This window comes from Octopus bimaculoides, chromosome 5 (genome assembly GCF_001194135.2).
Source record: "Octopus bimaculoides isolate UCB-OBI-ISO-001 chromosome 5, ASM119413v2, whole genome shotgun sequence".
Classification (NCBI taxonomy): domain Eukaryota; kingdom Metazoa; phylum Mollusca; class Cephalopoda; order Octopoda; family Octopodidae; genus Octopus; species Octopus bimaculoides.
The window spans coordinates 57,078,288-57,084,552 of record NC_068985.1 but is presented as its reverse complement, the minus strand read 5'-3'; positions in this window follow the sequence as shown (position 1 = coordinate 57,084,552).

Sequence of the window (6,265 nt, the reverse complement as noted above, 5' to 3'; positions counted from 1 at the left end):
ATATATATACAGGGTGGGCTAAAAGTAGGCAAACACTGATAAAATTAACTTATTTATTTTTTCAGGTACCGTGAATAATGTGCTGCGTGTTACAGTGTTCTCGGACGTTTGATGAATGTTCCCATGTTGAAAGAGGACATTTCGACCATTTACGAGATTAAACTGTGTTTCATAAATGTAATTGTAATAAATGTAATTGTAATAAATGAGTGTAAAAGTAATAAAATGAACAAATTTCAAAATGTATAGCTACTTTTGGCTCAACCTGTATATATATGTATAAAGAAAAAGAGAGAGATAGAGAAATATACATATATGAATATGTATATAAAAACATCTATGTGTGTGTTTTCTTTTATGTATATATATTTCAGTCAAAGGTTCAAATCTCATCAATATTTTCATTAAATGTTTTTCTTCTTACTGTATCGACCCTCGCCAACAAAAAGTCGATTGTCTAAAAGTTGGTTATAACCATGTAATTTACTCTATTATGTCCAAGCTATCACACAGATTGTAATCCGATGATTTTTACGTGAAACACCTTCATGAATATTCACAAATACCCGCAGAGTGTCTACAATTATGATCAATTACACTGGGGAACATTTAAAAAAAAAATGTTTTTTTGCTTTTTACAATTAATCCTCCCTAATTAGATGGTGCTGAGTTCAAAAATGCCCTGAGGAATTTTCCATCACTTCAAGTTTTATATTAATCAGGAATTCAGTTTTAACAAAAAATGTCAATTTTGCCATTAAAATTAAATATTACTTTACATTGTTAATGTTTGATTACACATCTTAGAATAAATATTTCTGTCAAACTGGAGTATCAGCTACCCAAGGAATGAACTTTCTGCTTCATAAATTACTGCTTTATGTGAATGAATTGCATCGTGAAAGTATCTTTGCAGTGACAAGCAGTAGACAGCATCATGTTCGTGTTCCACCTGCCTTCATACCTAGTCCTCATGTTTTCGATATCTTGGTTGAATTTTTCTCCTTACCTTATGATTTTCTTTTTTATTGCCTTATGATTTTCAAGGAAATAGTTCAGATGACTGTGCAGGAAATACATGCACACTTACACTCATGTTGCTCGAAAACAGGTTAACAGGGTCTGCACAAGAACTTCATAATTTGATGGCTTCTTTTTTCTCAGCAAATGAGATAGCACTGCAGCAAAAGCATTCCATGCTTCTTTTTCAATGTAAGACATGGTCTCAAACAATAGCTTGTCCTGCAATAGCCACCAGTTATGTGGCCCATCAAACACACGAACCTTAATTTTCTTACTAGACAAAATTGGAAAGTTTCTGCTTAAGTATTTGAAGCAGTCACTGTCTGTGTTTCAACACGTTTTGCACACTATATGGGATGCCCAGTATTTGTCATGTCACAGAGTTTCAAACTAGAGTAAGTAAGGAAGTAAGGTAAGCCTTCTTCACAAAATCTGTGATTTTGTTTTGCTGCCTAATCCAGAAATAAGTAGAAGACATCTGAGCTGTTTTTACATTCTCTTCTCTCACAACTGGCCATATTTCTGAAGTACAAACCATATTCAAGCCCGCTCTCACCTAGGAAAAGCATTTTCGGAATAGTCAACAGTTATAAAGTAAGCAAATGCAGATTTATGATGGCAAAGTTCCTCAAAGAACATACACACCATGAAGTATTTTTTACAGTCCTTTAACCAGCTTGACGAAAAGTGACCTTGACCCATGTTACCTCACAATGAAAACATTAAAGGCACATTAAAAGTACCAATTTTCATAAGAAACATTTAAAAGTTCAACAAAATGTCACATCTAGTTTGCAATGGTAGACGCACTAAATTAATGAGAGCGTGGGCATATCTGCAGACAAATGCCGAAAATATGAGACATGCATGGTCTCAAGGACAACAAAAATATATTGTTCCTTAACATCTAATTGTATAAAGGCCATTTCTCTCATCATCAAGACATTTGAAACTGGTTAGGTTGAAAATAGTGGAAGATGCTCAAATTTGATACTTTTATTTACTGAAGATACTTAAATCCTGACTTTTGTAGCTGTATTTACTTTAAATGATATTGAAAAACTGTTTCCAAAGTTGTGTCAAGCCCTATTCATGGATTCGCACTTAATGACGTTAAATATACCCTAGAAATGATGACAATTCCAGAATTGTTGAAAAATGGACATCTGTGTTTGTGAAAAATTTTGACGTTACAGAGAAAAATGGATTTCATCTTTGAAATCAACATCCCAGAAATAGTAGGAAACATGTTTCCAACATCAGACAACAAAATCTTTGCTCCTTAGTGATATATTTTATACTTCTATTCTTTCTTTTCTCTTCTCGTTTCCTCATTCTTCTAAACCAGTCAAACGAGTATATATTTTGCTTAATTTTGATGAGTCTGTGATTTGTAAACTTAACCATTCAAACTTTCCCGACTCATACTACCCCTAAGCAACCAAGAAAAAGAGCGGTGGACGCTCAATTCTATGGTATACACTTCCCTTCTCATTAAATATTAAGAACTTAGCCAAATCTTTTTTAATATATTAGACTGCAACTTCCGTTGCCATCATAAATAATGCTCTATCTTTAATGGATCTACTTTAAAGCTATCCTTTGAGTCTATCGGAACAGCCTTTAATAGACGAGAACTTTCTTTCTATTATCATAATATACACGGAAATTCTGAATACATGAGCGCCCGACTCATACATTGCTCCAGAATCGAACACGATACTTTAGACCATAACGAAGAACCAATCCTAGCAACACTAACCAGAATACTAGTAACCTGACCTATACAAATAGAGATAGGATAAATAATAATAATAATAATAATAATAATAATAATAATAATAATAATAATAATAATAATAACAACAACAACAACAACAACAACAACAACAGCAACATGGGCCAATTTATCCCTATCATTAACCTCTCCCTAGACAGTATTACTTCCTCCACTCCTGAAATTAATCCCCACAATGCACTATCATGCACCTGCCGCCTTGGCACCATATGCCCTCTACAAACCCGTTGCAAAAGGTCTAATGTAATTTACAAATGCACCGTCCTCAACACACTGCAGAATCCCACAAGCATATGTAGAGGTTCAACTATAAACTTTAAACAGAGATACTCTGCACATCGCAATTCTTTTAGATATGTTTCTTGATTTATTATTAGTGTTGCTTAATATGTTTTGCTAAAATTGCTGTTTCTTTTCAGATATTATCAGAAAAAGATAATTAAAATTCATAAAAATGACAGATCTATCGAACTTTCAAACAGGTGAAATTGTTGGTGCTCGTATGGCAGGTGCTAGCGTAACGAAAACAACCGGAATGCTTGGTGTATCAAGAAGGACTGTCTCAAAAGTAATGACAGCCTTTGAGAAAGAGAGAAAGAAATGTCCTGAAGAAAACCAAACTTTTCAGATAGGGACCGTCGGACTCTTACGCGAATTGTTAGAAAGGATCACAAAAGTACACCTCCCCAAATTACTGCAGAGATTAATGACCACCTCGAGAACCCAGTTTCTACAAACACTGTTAGCCGGACGCCGCACAAAGCCGGATTTCACGGGAGGGCTGCAATCAGAAAACCACTCCTTTCAAACACGAAAAGAGTTTAGTGTGGATTAAAAACCTACAGAATTCTCCCTAGAGCAGAAGAATGTTATTTTCTCGAATGAGCCGTCCTTTATCTTATTTCCGACCACCGGCCCAGTATGCATGTGGAGATAGCCAAAAGAAGCATTTGACCCAGACTACCTTCTTCCAACTGTTAAACATGGAGGAGATTCTGTGATGACCTGTTGGGCCATATCTTGGACATCCACCGGCTCAATGGTTTTCATTCATGGTAGAATTAATAGTCAAGACTATTTAAGCGTTTTATCTGATCAAATATATCCTATGATTGCGGAACTGTTGTAGTGAAGTTAAACATCTTATTGGCCACCACAGTCCCTAGATCTCAATATCATTGAACATTCATGGTGCATTTTAGAAAAACAAGTAAGGAGTCGATATTTTCCACCATCATCACAAGAACTGAAGACTGTTTTAGCTGAAGAATGCATAAAAATTCCTTTGCAAAAAAATTCAAATTTTGCACGAGTCCATAGATCGTAGAATTCAAGTTTGCAATTACTGCCAGAGGCGGTCTTACCCCTTATTAGAAAAAAATTGTTTGAAATTTTAAGGTGTTTCCATTATTTTGACCAACCCCTGTATATATGTCTATGTTTGTGCACGTGCATATATCTATATGCCTACCTCTATTTTTAGGAACTTGACCATTATTTCTCCATATTCACACTTTAATTCCAACCACTTCACCTTCCTTCTCGAGGTTCACTACTCACTTTTTGTACCCCCTCTGTTCCACATTCTTTATCTATCTCTCTGCCTTAGAGCTGTTTCAACCATATCTCCACCTCCAAATTTTCACACACGCCTTCCTTACATTCTTATCTCATCTTCGCAACTCTCCCCACTTTTTTTTTATTTAGTGATAGCTCTCCACCTCTCACCACCTCACAATATCTTGACCAGCACCTGACACTCTCTTTTCCTTTTCTTTTTCCTCTCTTAATCCTTTTGACCAATACCATTTTGCTTTCTTCTAACATTTTAATCTACTCTCTTCTCTCTATCTACTTCCCCCTGCCAGTATAGTCTCAAAATTTCATTTACACTACAAGATCCTTTTGAATGAACACCACACGGAATTAATATCTCCACACTATACATTTGAAATAACAACATATGAACTCCTATCGGAATTTATGCACCATGGACAAGAAGCTGCTTTACCCATACTACGCAGCACATCCCTTGGATAACGGAACATCAAATTCAACATCCAACGTGTATTTTTATCTTCATATTTCCCTTCTTACTTTCTCTATCTTTCCCTTTTCAAAATAATTTTTATATAATGAACTCTACTAATTCCGTCTATTGAATCTCTCTTTACTCGTCTCTAATAATGGGATATCATTTATTTCCCTGAAACATCTAAGACCACCTTTTTCTTTATAAATGTCCTAGACATATCACATTGCCTTGGCCTTGTTATCTTATTTTATTTAACGTATACACGCTAACAGCCCCCCCCCCGCAAGACTCCTCACTCATACTATTATGAACCTGGAGTTTAACAGCGGTCCTCCCGTAGCACTTACATAACCTTGCCTACCTTTTGGGTCTTCTGGATACCAAAACTTCTCATATTATATATATATATATATGAATGTAGCACCGGAGTATATTCATTAAATTTTCGATGTTTTTATTTGCAATTTACCTGTCCAATGTTATCCAGCTGTCCGTTGGAGAAAATTAATAACTATTTCCCAGCATTTAGAATTATTCTAATGTTTAATGCTACAATAACTTCCCTTCATTTTACTGAAATTACTTCATCAAATAAAAGGCATAATTATTTCTATTGTTGCCATTAAAGTTGTTGTGTTCCTTGCTGATATTTTACTGTAGAATAAATAAATCCGTGTCATCTATATAATTATCAGCATGAGTGATTTTTTTCTTCTCTGAACGTAAAACAAAGCAGCAGTTTTTCTGATAAATGAATTTTTAATTTCTCTTCAATAATTATACACAATACAAGATAGTTATTGTTCAATAAAGTTTATCTTGTCTTCTTTATTAGAAAAAATAATAAAATTCGTAAATTCATTAGGTTTTAATTATTATTCTCTAGTAATTTCTCCCACAGAACTGTATGTAGCACATTTTGAAAGAGAAAATATTTCTACACCATATTTAATTTCCATACAATTCTCTCATTAGCAACAACTATGACATTGATGAATACGCATAGACATAACGGCATGTGCTTTTTTGGTAAAATATAAGTTCGCTTTAGCATTTTTAAGGTGGTGAACTTCAAATATGATAAATAATTAAACACCGATAACTAATCTCTCTTTTACTCTTTACTCTTTTAGTCTTTTACTTGTTTCAGTCATTTGACTGCGGCTATGCTGGAGCACCGCCTTTAATCGAGCAAATCGATCCCAGGACTTATTCTATCGGTCTGTTTCACTGAACCACTAAGTTACAGGGACGTAAACACACCAGCATCGGTTGTCAAGCAATGTTGGGGGGACAAACACAGACACACAAACACACACACACACACACACAAACACACACATACATACATACATATATATATATATATATATATATATATATATATATATATATATATACATATATAC